Source organism: Sciurus carolinensis, chromosome 11 (genome assembly GCF_902686445.1).
Source record: "Sciurus carolinensis chromosome 11, mSciCar1.2, whole genome shotgun sequence".
In the NCBI taxonomy this organism is placed as follows: Eukaryota; Metazoa; Chordata; class Mammalia; order Rodentia; family Sciuridae; genus Sciurus; species Sciurus carolinensis.
The window spans coordinates 30,801,131-30,816,797 of NC_062223.1; the positions used below are offsets into that span (position 1 = coordinate 30,801,131).

At 36.8% G+C, this 15,667-nt stretch overlaps 1 pseudogene; it reads right to left on the reverse strand.

Annotated features, from left to right (window-relative positions):
* On the reverse strand, positions 1-926 carry LOC124958164 (olfactory receptor 4C45-like; annotated as a pseudogene).
* Positions 927-15,667: the final 14,741 nt, after the last annotated feature.

Below are 15,667 nucleotides of genomic sequence, written 5' to 3' on the forward strand. Positions count from 1 at the left end.
TTATTTGTGATCTGCTTTCAGCATTTGACCCCAGAGCTTCTTCATAACCTTTTTCACTTCCTCATTTCTGAAGGTGTAGATCAAAGGGTTTAACATAGGCATCACTAGGGTACAAAACACTGTCATGGCTTTGTCAATGGGGAGGGAGACCACGGGTATGAGGTACAGGTATGAGCAAGGTATGAAAAACAGGACAACGACCATGATGTGAGAGGCACAGGTAGACAGGGCTTTGCAGTGCCCTTCAGAGCTGTGAGTCCTTAGGGAGCACAGGATGACTGCATAGGAAGCCACCAGCATGGAGAAGATGATCAAACACAATGACCCACTGTGGGCAGCAATCAGGGCCCCCGAAGTGTGGGTGTCCAGGCAGGTAGGCTCCAGGAAAGGAATTAAATCACACATAAAGTGGTCGATGACCTTGGGGCCACAGAATGGTAACCAGGCCATAAACAAAATCTATATGACCCCACAATTGAACCCCAAGACCCCAGCTGCCCCCACTAGGAAACCACACACCTGCTGCCTCATGATGGTCATGTAGTGCAAGGGCTTACAGATGGCCATGTAACGGTCACAGGCCATGGCCATTAGCAAGATGATCTCAGCTACAGCAAAATAATGTTAGCAAAGAGCTGAGTCATGTAGCCACTGAAGGATATGGTGTTCCTTTCAGAGATCAAGTCAAAGATCATTTTGGGTGCTATGGAGGAAAAGTAGAAACTGTCTATAATGGACAAACAGGAGAGAAAGAAGTACATGGGAGAGCCCAGGGCTGGGCTGATGAAGATGGTGACGGGAATGATCATATTACCTACCAGTGTGATCATATAGGTCACCTAAAGCACAGTAAATAAGAGTTTCTGCAGGTCTGGATTATGAGTGAGACCCAGCAGCATGAATTCTATTACATTGCTCATCTTTCCTCCCAATTTGGCTTGTATTTAGGGCATATGTTTCATTTGAAAAAAAAATCACAGTATTTCAAAGTGCTGATATTTCAAAATCCTTGTTAAAATACTCCATTGCCTGTTAGACTCATTCTCTGCAATTGATGGATTTAGACTTCGTTCGCTTTAGGTCTTTTGCAAAGAGCAGAAGGAAGTCAGATTTCACCCAGTTCATTTTAATAAAATAGTGACAATACATTAGAGGTAACACAAGAAAGTAAGGTTTTAGGAATGGTGACTCGTGAACTTTTCTCTTTCTCTAAAACAAATCTCAGAGATGACTTTGTTTCATTGTTTTTTTGAGGACAAATATCCTCAATAACAATTATTTCAAAATTATGTTTGTCTGTTGTGGATATTTATAGATATGTGAACACAAGAAAAGCCAACTGTATGTGATACCAAGGTGTCAGATCTCTTTGAATCTAAACCAGCTGTGTGATGGAGCTTCCTCTCCATCACAAATGCATGTAGGGGTAGAGCGGAGATGAAGTATTTCCCTTCCCCCCCTTTTTTTTTTTCCAAATACAAACGAATGGTCTGTATCTCAGCTCAGTGATCATGATTCATTCAAAAGTTCTTATGTGTCTGTCTCCATAACACCCTTTCTTTCATGTTCCTTCTATACACTTCTCTGGTTTCAGAATGTAAATGGTACCAAGTTCCAAGTATTTCATAAATAAATGCCCCTTTCAGCTGAATTTTTATCACTGAGAGCATTATTCTCTGGGTTTAATAAATTTTCCCAGTCATATTTTACAAATGGAATTACATGAGACGTAGGTCACCCTGAATTTCCCATTGATAAGATGAATGTTAGGGCAACATAAGATAATAATATTTTCATTTATTATAAATCATTGAGATAAGATGAACTTGCATTTCTCATGGCTATTTGGTAAAAATATTCACTGTATACAAAAAAATTCTTTAAAATAAACTGATGTAGACATGCATTTGCAAAGGTCAATCCATGTTGTCACGAAAGAATAGGAGGTATTTTATTCTTTCTTTACATCTTTTCCCCCTTTCTCCCCAATCCCTGACTTAAACCCACAATCACATAGTTAAAAAAAATTCTGGACACAGAAGTCAGCATCATGATATCTCAGCTTACATAAAAATGAGGAAAATAATTTCTCTGGTTTTCAGGAAAGCTGAGTCCCTGAGTCACTTCCCTTTTATTCTTGGCTCATACAGATGATAACTACAGTTATTACTTATTATTCTTAAAAGATCTAATTCACAAATTCTAATTTTAAAGTGGCAACATGGAAGAAATAAAAAGGGGAAAAATTTCAACCCATTGCAAGTATAACCATCCAGATTCAGTGAATTTAGTGAGACATAAATGTTAACCTCCGTGTTTTAAAAGTCACTCTAGTCATTTTTAGCTGGATCACTTTTGCAAAAATGCAGATAGTGTTTTCTAGTGATATTTTTATGTTTTTCTGTCCAAATTCATTCTCTTAGCAAAATACTAAGTTTCCAGTTCTGTATTAACTATACAAATAACTTCAGAGAAAATTAACCTGCTAAATCAAGCTGATCTGCTTAAAACTTTGAAGAAAAGATTTACCTTTCACTGACCTGGGTCTGCTTACTGTGGAATACTCTGTCTGGAGAAAGAAGTGCTGTGAAAGAAGTGCTGTCACTTCTTTCTCCCCCTGTGGGTATACGCAATACAACTTGCAACAGACTCCACCAGCTGACTAGTGGAACACTGGAATGGTAGACCACGCTCCAGTGTGGACATTTTAGTTCATTTGGTTCCATTGTCAATCTGAATGTCCTCAGAAAAATGAACTGTTCCACTTTGTATGCATTGGTAGCTCTAGTTCTTCATTCCTACTCATTTTCTTGGTGTCCTATGAAAGCATAAATGAATCTTCCATGTGTAATTCTTCAGAAAAAATATTTTCAGACATTTTTGAACTATATTCAATCTGAATTAAAAACAAAGGGAACACAGCCTAATTATCCAAATCAGGAATACATATTATATTCAATAACAAAGCATATAAGTGAATTCACTTGGTTGGACATGGTTTTCTCAATAAATTTGACCAAACTTTTGCTTCCTAAGAGCCTAGGAGTGATGTGGAGAGGGGCTTCGTTTATCTTAACTCAAGTTCACTTTTCAACTCCATTACTCTAGAAATGAACTCAGCTCATGAGTGGGATCTTACAAACAAATCTTCATTTCATCTGTCATGGCTCTACTGTGGTCATTTGCTCACAGACCCTACTTTATAATTCTCCGCTCATGGACTCTAGAGGGATGTTTAAATTGACTTTCATAGACTGCATGCTTTGGAAATGCTCTGAACTTTCCAGTACCCAGAGGATCCATAATTGCTGAAATCTTTTCTAAGCCAAATAGTAAAAACCCTTTGCTTACTCCCACTTGGTGCCCACAAACATCATTAGTGGCTAGTTTTAGAAATACACTTAAGTTGAGGCTTCAGGTATGTCCAGGCTATAGGATAGGATAAAACTTGAGAAATACTATTTGGAACACTTTTTTATAGGGTTTCTTTGTTAATTGAGGTCTCGTTGACCATGGCTTAGGATATGGGTTGGTTTTAGGCCTAGATCAGAGGCCAGAGAATGGATTTTTCTCTGAAACATGACTGGTATTAATGATATGGTTGCTCTGAAGAATGGAACTGCCAGTGATCAAGATTGCATCTGAGTATGTTGGAGATTGTACATTCTTAGTGACTAACTGAAGAGAATGAGATAACAGAATTCCCAGCTATCAAAGATCACATAATTTAAAAGTCATGTCAATATTAACTTCTTTCAAGAAGATTACCTAGATGACACATTTTCATGGTTACTTCAGGGGCCTGCCTCTTTTCCTTCCACTCCACAAAGAGAGAATACTGATAGGTAGACTTGGACACTATGCTTCCCACAGTAGCTATAGAGAACATCACAGTCACCCAAGCACTGTGGATAGAGACACACAGAGCACCCTGGAAGGAGACCACACCACTATCTCATCTCCTGCATCTTCTGAGGTGATGAAGAATGGCTGCCACCTCACCTGGAAACACCTTTCTTTGCAACTGACCTTTAAAACATACTGAAGCACTCCTACAGTCCAGGACAGAAAAGGAAAGAAGGGATGTCAGCTCTGGTCTCAGTAGTTGTCAGTTTACTGCCTTTGTGTGCCCCAACCACACTTATAGTCCTCCTCCCCATTTGTTTAAATTGTGGTTTTAGCTGGGCATGTTTGTGAATATCTATTTTCCCAGAGGCTCTGGAGGCTAAGGCAGATGAATCTTCAAGTTCCAGTCCGGCCTGACCCACCTAGTAAGACCCGCCATAAAATAAGAATTAAAAAATACTGAGGAAAAGTCTCAGTGATAAAACACACCTGAGTTCTATCCCAAGTACACACACACACACACACACACACACACACCCCATAAAATGCTAATTTAACCATTTTAAGTGTAAAGTTCAGTGACATTAAGGACATTCACACTGTTGTACCACCATTTTCACCACGAATCTATAGAAATTTTCACCTTCACAAAGGGACTCTTTACTCATTAGTTTCTTTTTTTCTATGGTTTTTATGGATCTACATAATGGTGAGATTCATTGTTACATATTTGTATATGCAGGTGATATAATAATATGTTAGCCAATGTCATTACCCAACATTTCCTCTTTCCTCCCTTCCTTCCTCCCCTGGTCCCTTTTCTCTACTCTACAGCTCTTCAGTTTTCATGAGATCTCTTTCCCTTTATTTTACTTTCCCCTCTCTAGCTTCCACATGTGAGAGGATACATATGAGCCTTGACTTTCTCAATTTATCTTATTTTCCTTAACAGAATGTTCTCAAGTTTCACCCAACTTCCTGAAAATAATATAATTTTTCTTTATGACTGAATACAACTCCATTGAAATAGTTACTTTTATATTCTTCTTTCCCTAAGTCTCTGGGAACCATTGTACTGCTTTGTGCCCAGATGAATTTGACTATTCTATCTACTTCTTCTAGGTGGAACAGCATTATGGATGTCTGTGTGTGTATCTGTCTGTGTGTCTGTGTGTTTGTGTATTGCTAGCAATCAAACCTGGTGCCCTGGGTTTATTAGGCAGTATTCTGCTACTGAGCAACCCCCCATAACTTTTGTGTATGTGTTCTTTCATGTAGTGTCATGCCTTCAAAGTTTATCTGTGTTGGAGTTTCTGCAAAATTTGACTTGGTTTTGAGATTTAATTAGTCATAAAAATTTTCTGTGAAAGAAGAGACATTCCTAAATCAAGTAACTTCATATCTCAAGTCTACCAAACAGTCAAAGAAGAAGTAATACCAGTTCTTCTCAAACACTTACAAAAAATTAACAAAAAATTTCAAAACTCACTTTTTCAGGCACTATGAATCTAATACCAAAATCAGACAAGTATATCACCAAAAAATAGTGGTAGATATTTTTGATGAACATAGGTATAAAATACTCAAGTACATGCTACCAATGTAAGACTGACAACACATTAAAAATTACTCATCATGACCACATGGTTTTAATTGTGTATTGTTACACAAGTCAATAACACCACTTTAATAGAATAAAGGAAAAAATATTTTTTCCATGCAGAAAAAGAAGAATTTGATAAAATTTAGGTTCCTTTCATGATGAAAACTTTCAGCAAATTCGATATAGAAGGAATGTACCTCAGTGACAATATACCAAACCCACACCTAATGTCATACTCAACAGTGAAGAGCTTTAACTTTGATATACTGAAAAAGACAAAGGAGAGCACTTACGCCTATTCTTCCAACACAGTACTGGAAATCATATTCAGAAGAAGTAGTCAAGTAAATAAAAAAGGACTCAAGGCATCCAGCCTGGAAAAGAGAAAGTCAAACTGTCACTGTTGGCAAATGTCTTGATCTTGTATATGGAAAACCCTAAAGGAACACATAAATAGCAACACTGGAGGACATAAAATCAACAAACAGGTATCAGTAATGCTTCTGTACAGTAATATCCAACTATCTGAAAAGAAATTAAAAAGACACATCAAGTCACAATAGCCACAAAAAAGATGAAATGCCTAGGGGAAAATTTATCTAAGGAGGTGAACGATTTGTACAATGAAAACTGTAAAGCACTGATGAAAGAACATGAAGAAGATACAAATAAATAGAAATACACCCCATGATCATGTATGAGAAGAATCAATATTGTTAAAGGTCTATACTATCCAAAGCAAACCACAACAAATTTAATGCAACCCTCTTAAAATATCAGTAACATTTTTTCACATATCTACCACACTATCCTAAAATTTATATGGAATCACAACAGGTTATGAAGAGCCAAAACAATCTTGAACAAATGCTTAAAGCATGGTACAAAGTCATAGGAACCCCAAACCTCATGGTACTGGCATAAAAACAGACACATATCCATGGGACACAAAAGGGAGCTCAGAAGTAAATCCACACATCTGCACTCAACTAACTTTTGACAAAATATGCCAAGAATACACAATGGGAAAGGCCAATCATCAATAAATAATATTGAGAAAACCAGACATGTACCCACAGAAGAATAAAATGTGTTCCTTATTTTATACCATATATAAAATTCAACCCCAAATTAATTAGATATATAAATATAAGACCTTAAACTATAAATCTAATGGAAGAAACTGTAGAGGAAGGGAATCAATCAATAGAGAAAAGATACAACTTATAGAATGGGAAAAATATTTGCACATTTACATCTAAATAAAGTGATACTATCCAAAATGTAGGAGGAATTAAAATAGCTTTTATAAACCAACAAAAAAAATAAAAAATACCTTGAACAAACTTTTCTCAAAAGAAGATATACAGTTGACCAAGTGGTATATTAGAAACTTCTGGACACTCTAATCATCAAGAAAATTCACATTCAGACCACAATGAGTACCTCACCCCAGTTAGAATGCCTATGGCCAAAAAGAGAAAAGATAACAAGTGTTGGTGAGGATGTGAGGGAAAGGGAACAATTACACACTGCTGGTGTGAATGGGAATTATCAGCCATTATGGAACTTAGTACAGAGGTTTCTCACATAACTAAAAGGAGAATTACCATAAAATCAAGATTCCCACTTCTGAGTGTATACCCAAAGGAAATAAAATCAATATTAGAGGAGACATTTAAACTCTCACATTTGTCACATTACTATTCTTAAGAGCCAAGATATGGAATCAATGGAGATGTCCATGAATTGATGAATGAATACACAGTGGAATACTGTTCAGCCATAAAAAGAAAACCCTGTCATTTTCAGCAACATTGATGAACCTGGAAGACATCATGCTAGGTGAGAAACCATATCCAGAAAGACAAATACTGCCTCATCTTACATGTAGGATCTATAAAGGAGGACCTATTAAAATGTATAAATGATTCTACTGTCATGTACAACAAATTAGAATAAATTATAAAATGCTCTTCCATCAAATAAAATAAAAATTAAGTAATTAAATAAAAAGAATGATCTCACAAATGTAGAGTAGAATGGTGGTATTGGGAAGACACTGGTGAATGGATACAATCAGATAAGAAAAACAAATTCAGGAGATTTATTGTACAGCTTGGGGACTGTAATTAATCCCAATATGTTGTATTCTTGAAAAATGTCAAGTGTGGATGTTAAAAGTTCTCACCACAGAAATGACAACTATTTGGGGGGTGCCTCCTTACTTAGGTAGATTTAACTATCCCACAATGTATGCACTCCAAAGCTCCATGTTGTACATGATAAGCATATACAATTTCACCTGTCAATTTAAATAAATAGCTAAAATTGAAAATGGCCTTCCTTTTCCTGCAGGGAACGTGTTCCAAGACCTCCAGTGGATTCCTGAAACTGGACAGCTCCAAACCCTCCCACTGAGCACTTACCTCCCTCTGTGGCCATAACTGCTGTGGTTAGAAGTGGAGCAGCCAAACTAGCCTGGGTTTCTTTTGCTTTCTTCACAATTTCATGGACAGTGATTCGCTGTTTTGGTGGATCTCAGCCACATCAGCATGTGACTTCCCTTCTTTCTTGTTAAGAACTTTCATTTTTTTCACTTGTAGAAAGCACTTGGTGGCTTTTCCTTGGAAGATCTGAACTGCCAGCATCACTGCTCTTGTACCCGGGGCCAGGATTAATGAAGTAGGGTCACTTGAACACAGGCATTGAGAAACTGTGACAGTCGACCTGACATCTGAGATGGCTACTGGGTGAATTGGGAGCACATAGCTCACATGGTGGAGAATTCGCCCGTCAGGTGGAAGAGAGATGGCACAGACCTCATCACACTGCCCTGAATGCCGTGCAATTCAAAACTTAGTGAACAGTTTTTGAAGTTTGCATTTAGTGTTTTCAGATCTCAGTTGATCACAGTAACAGACACAATGGAAAGATAAATCATGGATAATTCTCTGTAAAGAGTGAATAATATTCCATTTTGTGTATATAGAGCATTTTGTTTCTCCACTATTCCTCACTTTTTATTGTACTACTTATTTTATTTAATCTTGAGATCCACAAGTTTAACATAATTTCAGTATGCCATGCAGTACTATTAACTATAGACACAAAGTTGTATAGTCAATCACTAGAACTTATTGATCTTGTATAGTTAAAACTTAGTAATGGTTGAATAGACACTGAACTATTCCTCTCACCCAGCCTATAATAACTAACACTCTACTCAATATTTCTGAGCTGAATATTTTAGATTCTCATATCAGTGGAATAATGGGGTTTTGGTTCCCCTGTGATTGTTTTTCTTTAGTTTTTGTTTTTCATCTAGCATGGTATACACAAGGTTCATCTGAGTAGTTGTGTATGACAGGATTTTCTTCTTTTATAATATTAAATAGTATTCATTTGTATGTATTTCCCACAATTTATTCATCCATTCATCCATAAGTGAATGCTAAAAATTTCCATCTCTTTAATCTGGTCACAGTGAACACATTAAGTGTAGGTGTTTCTTAAATTTCTTATGTCAATTTCTGTATTTTATGAAGTTTTATTGTTGTTGTTATTGTTGTTGTGTTTTGCCCCCTGACCTTTTTGGGTACTGAAGAATGAACTGTGGCAGACACAGGTCTGGGAGGTTTGAGTGGTGGATGACTATGAACCATAGATTTTTCTTAAACTTTTAGTTTTATTTTTTTCTTCTTTTCTCACTCTATTTTTCTTTTACTTACCTATTCCCTTGGAGTCTCTTTCTCCTTTTTCTCATGCTAAACACCAACTCCTTTTGACCTGGCTCTCACTCTCCCTTTGATCAGGTACCTCTATTTACTCACTTCTTATTCCATTAAGAGTTACATCCTATACCCCTCCCCATCCTCTTCATTCACCACTAGGAGTTGTAGACCTCATTGCAAGCCTATTGGCTGAAGATAATAATGAAACTCATCCTACCTGTTAAGGTCTTTATAGGGGTTATCTGGTGTAGAACTGCATATATATTTGTATGTGGTGCCGCTGATAATGACCTTCCCCTCAGGGTGAGGTGTTGGAAACCTACAGGGTAACAATAAACCTGAAGGGGGGAAACTGCAATACCTCTGATCTTCACTGGTAGAGGGAAATATACAGAAATAATATTAAAAACAGGGGAAGATAGTGTCCCTAACAAACCAAAATGCTATTTTGGTAGAATCTAATGACAATCTGGCAGTAGAAATGACAGAAAAGTAGTTTAGAATCTACTTAACAAAAATGATTTGTGAATCAAAAGATGAGATAAGAGAGCAAATGTAAGCAATGTATGATCACTACAATAAACACTTAAAAGAGAAAACGCAGGAACCAAAAGAACATTTCAATAAAGAGACTGAGATTCAGAAAAAAAAACATAAATACTTGAAATGAAAGAAGGAATAATCCAAATTAAAAACTCAGTAGAAAGCAAAACCAACAGAATAGATCTCATGGAAGACAGAATCTCAGACAATGAACACAAAATATTTAATCTTGAAAATAAAGTTGATCAAAGTGAGAAGATGGTAAGAAATCATGAATGGAGCCTCCAAGAATTATGAGATATTATGAGAAAAGCAAATTTAAGAATTATTGGGTTGAGGAAGGCACAATGATACAAACCAAAGGAATGAAAAACCTGCTCAATGAAATAATATCAGAAAAATTCCAAAACCTGAATTTTGAAATGGAAAATGAAATAAAAGAGGCTTACAGAACACCAAATAAACAAAATTACAACAGATCCACACCAAGGCACATTATAATGAAAATACCTCACATATAAAATAAAGATAGAATTTTAAAGACTATGAGAGAAAACTGTCAGATTACATATGAGAGGAAACCAAAAGAGATATCAGCAGATTTCTCAGCTCAGACCCTAAAAGCTAGAAGGACCTGGAACAATATAGTTCAAGTCAGTCAAGAATCTTATACCCAGCAAAACTTTCAGATTTGATGATGAAATAAAATCTTTCCATGATAAACAAAAGTTAAAAGAATTTATGAATAGAAGGCCTACACTACAGAATATTCTCAGCAAAATTTTTAATGAGAAGGAAGTGGAAGACAACAATACAAGTCAGAAAAGGGAGGAACTACCTTAAAGGAAAGACCAATCAGAGGAGAAATCAAGTGAAGTTAAAAACCAAAATTAAGCCAAAATGACCAAGAATACAAATCATATCACAATAATAATCCTGAATATTGATAGCTTAAACTCATTAATCAAAAGACATAGAATGACAGATTGGATTAAAAAGAAAGATCCAAAAATATTTTTGCCTTCAAGAGACTCATTGCATAGAAAAAGACATCCATAGACTAAAGGTGAAAGAATGAGGAAAAACATACCATGCACTTGGACTCAGTAAAAAAAGCAGGGTTCTCCATCCTCACATCAGATAAAGTGGACTTCAAATCTAAGTTAGTCAGAAGGGCTAAAGAAGGACATTTCATACTACTTCAGGGAACCATAAACCAATGATTTAAACCAAATAACAATTTTAAATATTTATGCCACAAATGAGCAGCTGTGTACATCAAACAAAACCTTCTCAATTGTAAGAATCAAATAGACCAAAACACAGTTATCGCGCTCCCCGCCCGCAGAGAGACACGACACCTGGTTCTTTTCAGCCTTTTTATTGCGCGCACCCCCATCCTCTCAGTTCTTTCTTTGTTCTCCTCTTTTGAGGAACTTACACTCCAATATATACATTACTGTAACCAATCAGCATTTGAGCACGAGGGGAGAGCATGAACAGATACAGGCAGTAAATGCAGACATGCAGTGATCATGCACTGTCCACGAGGGAGCTTAACCAATCCCTGGAACTTCCTCAAAATAATGTCAGTTGTTTGTGCAAAAGTTAACTGCTCTGGCTCACTGCCAGGCGCCATCTTAGCCACACCTAGGGCCAGGGGTCCCGGGCACCCCGACAGCTCCCCCTTTTTTATTATAAAATTAAGGCTCGGGACCGTGCCTGTCTTAGGCGGAGTGGTCAACCACCGTCCTTACCCATCATTGGATAACTGTAGAGCATGCTACAGCTCCTGTCTTAGGTCGGTACGGGGTCACCTCCTTCCTTACCCGTATGACTACCGGTCCAGCATCGTGAGCCATACTTGTGGGGAACTGCCGGCCTCTAGGGCAGTCATGGCCTGATGGAAGATGATGCGATCTCTAGCATAATCTTGGCGCATGCGCATGATAAAGCGCGTGAGGAAGATAACAGTAATAACCATGAGGATAAATAAAGCTCCCATTCCTGCCCATTGCTTTACAAAGCTGAAAGAAGAGGATATCCAACTTAGCACTTCAGACATTGGCGCTATATCGACTCTAGTAGCGTTAAGGCTAACAATTTGAGATCTAAGAATAGCAGTAAGATTATCAAATTCATAAGACCAGCTGGTACGAAGCTGAACAGATAAGATTCTAGACAAGCTTGCTGCATAGCTGAAGTTATGGTAAGCTACAGATGTAACGCACAATCCCGTCAGATGATAAATACATCCCACATTTAACAGTTCCTGTAAAATGTCCATTTGTTCTTGAAGTAAGTCCACTCTTTGGTTTATAAGGAGTATGCCTGCTGTTAGATGTTGGTTTAGGGTCTCTTTAGTCTGTAAGGCTGCAACTGTATTTTCGGCCAAGTGATTGACTGTTGTTGCTGTAGGTATGGCAGTTGCTAGTGCTGCTGTTGCAGAAACCACTATTGCAGTGACCATAGTCGCTGTGATGCCAAATTCTCTCCTGTTTTTTGATAGTAACACTAGCAATTCTGCATCTGTAACAGAGACTGGGACTGGTAGGAAGGTAGGAACACACATTAAGTCTGCCAGCAGGAACCCTAGAAGCATTTTAACATTGAGAGATAGCACAAATCTGAAGTACAATTGAGAGAAGCAGTTGTTTTGTTACATAGTTGAACTGTTCCTCCTAAGAGACTAAAAAGAGGTTGTAAGTTAGTTTATTCCGTGGAAACACACAAACTGAGCCGCAGCTCCAGTAAAGCACCGGGTTACCCTTATTACCCAGAGTTAAAAAACCCCAAACAAAGAGACAAAGAGAAAGTTTATCTTTAGGGGACCTGAAGGTCTCCTTTATTCCCCCTTTTTGTTTATAAAGAGTATTTTTGAGGGTGAGATGTGTATGTTCAACAATACCTTGTTTTTGTGGGTTATAAGGTACATCTGTGGTTAGAGTTATTTTAATTTTAGTGAGGAATTGGTTCTTACCAATTTTAGTTTTTAAAGAAAAATTTAGACTTTATAACATAGTACAATCTTTAACAGTTGTTTAACCATAATTGTATAAACCCCTATTTTTAAGACAATTGTTTTAAAGAATAAAACTTAAGAGACACAAAGTTAAGAATGAATTGGTGTTTTTAAGAAATCCTTGTCATTTTACCATGTCATTTTACCATATAGATTAAACTTTGGCTTATATCAGAACATTAGTATTTCACCTTAGGAAAAACCTTAAATAGCTTTAGCTGTATTACATACATACAACCAATTTAGTTACACATAGACTTGTTGAAACATGCCCTTTATGACACACAGACTTTCTTATCCAGAAACATTTTCTTTTCCTTTTTATTAAATACATTTTAAACCCAGAACCTTTTATTTTCTCTTTCCTATCTGTTGACCCCTTTTTGTTCACATTCTGAAACAACTCTTATGAAATTTCTGAATTTAGATAAATCACTCTATTTTAATAAGATTAAATATTCTGTTGTTTATAGTACTCTTAATTGAAACACAGTTGAAACTTTTGGGACCCTTTATATATAGAATTCCACTTGTTAAGACATAACTTTTAGTAACCTTGTTTTTAGTTTAGTGAGGACACAAAGTAATTGTAAACCCTTTTTATTTACCAACCTATGAAAACACCAATAACGTTTAAGTATGTTACCCCATGTAATTTAAGGAGTTAAAAGTACTTGATGTTATTTAACAATTAGCATTTTAACTTTGTAAATTAACCAGACGTCTCTACAAACACATTTGAGTAATCCCATACATGTTAACTCTAATTTACTTATTCTATAAAAACCAAGAAAGCAGTCAAGTGTCCTGAACAGTATTTGCTGTCTCTTTCCTGTTGAAGAAAAGTCCTAGGAACAATTGATATTAGACATTTTATTAACATCAATATTTTATTAGCTTGACCACCTAGAGACTTGTGAGTTATTTTCAAAGACATTTTACTTTCATTAGTTTACCCAATTTGAATTGAACCTTTTTAAATCACGTGAATAAAAGTATTTAGATCCATTTTTAAATTTTAATTTTAAGAGCGCTCAGTTTTGACAAAACATGACATTAGACAGCACGACATAACACATAACATAAAATCAAAGGCCTTGTAACTTTATAGGTAAATGTTCATTGCAATGAAACAGATGTTCAAAAACTTCAGTTGAATAAAAAATAGAACTGATCAAAAAGAAAAAAAAATCATTAACCTAGGTATGCAGGATCAAAATTATGAGCTCAAAAATACAGCATTAAAGAAAAACAAAACAAATGAAGAATCCTAGAAAATAAGTTAGTTAAGTTTAAAACGGACACCCTTTTTTTTTTTTTTCAGGTTACCCCCCCCCTTTTCCCCGCTGAGACTGCTGTAATTTACATTCCATTGCAGGCTTTGACAAGGCCAGGCAGAGGGGAGGGAGGATCACCCAGGACTTTTTAACCCTTTTTTTCCTGGTTGAGAAATCAGGTTAGGTTTGAATGCAGAAAATCATGAAACAATTATCTCCCAATACTTGTGGGGACTATGGCTACTATATTATGTTCCCACTGTGGAATATTTAACAGCCCCTCATTTAAAAACTACGGAGAGACCTTCTCTATGGTATCAAGGAACGTTCGAGCTGTTTTTTGCTTTTAGTGGCATTCCATGACTTTTTAGCAACTCCCTAAGAGGCTGCTGCATTCCAGTCTTAGACAGTTCTGTTCCCATGATTAAATCTTACAGCACTAAGAGCTCCAAGCACACAAACAAGCCACACAACAAACACAAAAATAACACACCACACACACAGCTCTGATCACTGCTCGGACTCAAGGTCTTAATATGAACATTATGAACTGTTCCCTTGCCTGGAACTTCCCTTTTACTTTATACTGGATCCCTGCACTGATGGACTCAAGGTCTTAAAATGAATATCACCGCTTAGATTTACCTTTTAATTACTTCAGCTTGTCGCAATGCTGTGAAGGTCGAGACTGTCTCACTATCTTATCCTCGGACTATTTATGTCTTGAATTGAAAAACTTACTCTCGGACTATTTACGTCTTGAATGAAAACTTACTCTTGGACTATTTACGTCTTGAATGAAAAACTTACTCTCGGACTATTTACGTCTTGAATGAAAACTTACTCTCGGACTATTTATGTCTTGAATGAAAAAAAAAAAAAAAAACTTACTCTTACTTTACCTGTAAGGCTCCCGGGTTTCGGCCCCACCTATCGCGCTCCCCGCCCGCAGAGAGACACGACACCTGGTTCTTTTCAGCCTTTTTATTGCGCGCACCCCCATCCTCTCAGTTCTTTCTTTGTTCTCCTCTTTTGAGGAACTTACACTCCAATATATACATTACTGTAACCAATCAGCATTTGAGCACGAGGGGAGAGCATGAACAGATACAGGCAGTAAATGCAGACATGCAGTGATCATGCACTGTCCACGAGGGAGCTTAACCAATCCCTGGAACTTCCTCAAAATAATGTCAGTTGTTTGTGCAAAAGTTAACTGCTCTGGCTCACTGCCAGGCGCCATCTTAGCCACACCTAGGGCCAGGGGTCCCGGGCACCCCGACACACAGTAGTGTGACTTTAACACATCACTCTCACCACTGGATAGATTCACCAAACAAATCTGAACAAATAAACTGTAGAATTACATAATATAGTCAATGACATAGTCTTAATTGACAAGTACAGAGTATTTCATCCATTATGGAGCAAATGCACTTTGTTTGCAGCAGTTCATGGATACTTCTCCAAAATAGACCATATGCTATGCCACAAAGAAGCCATAAGTAAATACAAAAAAATAGAATTACTACCTTGTAGTCCACCAGACCATAATGGAACACAATTAGAAATCAATGATAAAATAAAAAAGAATAACTACTCCTATATTGGAGACAAAATAATATGTTATTGAATAACCCAA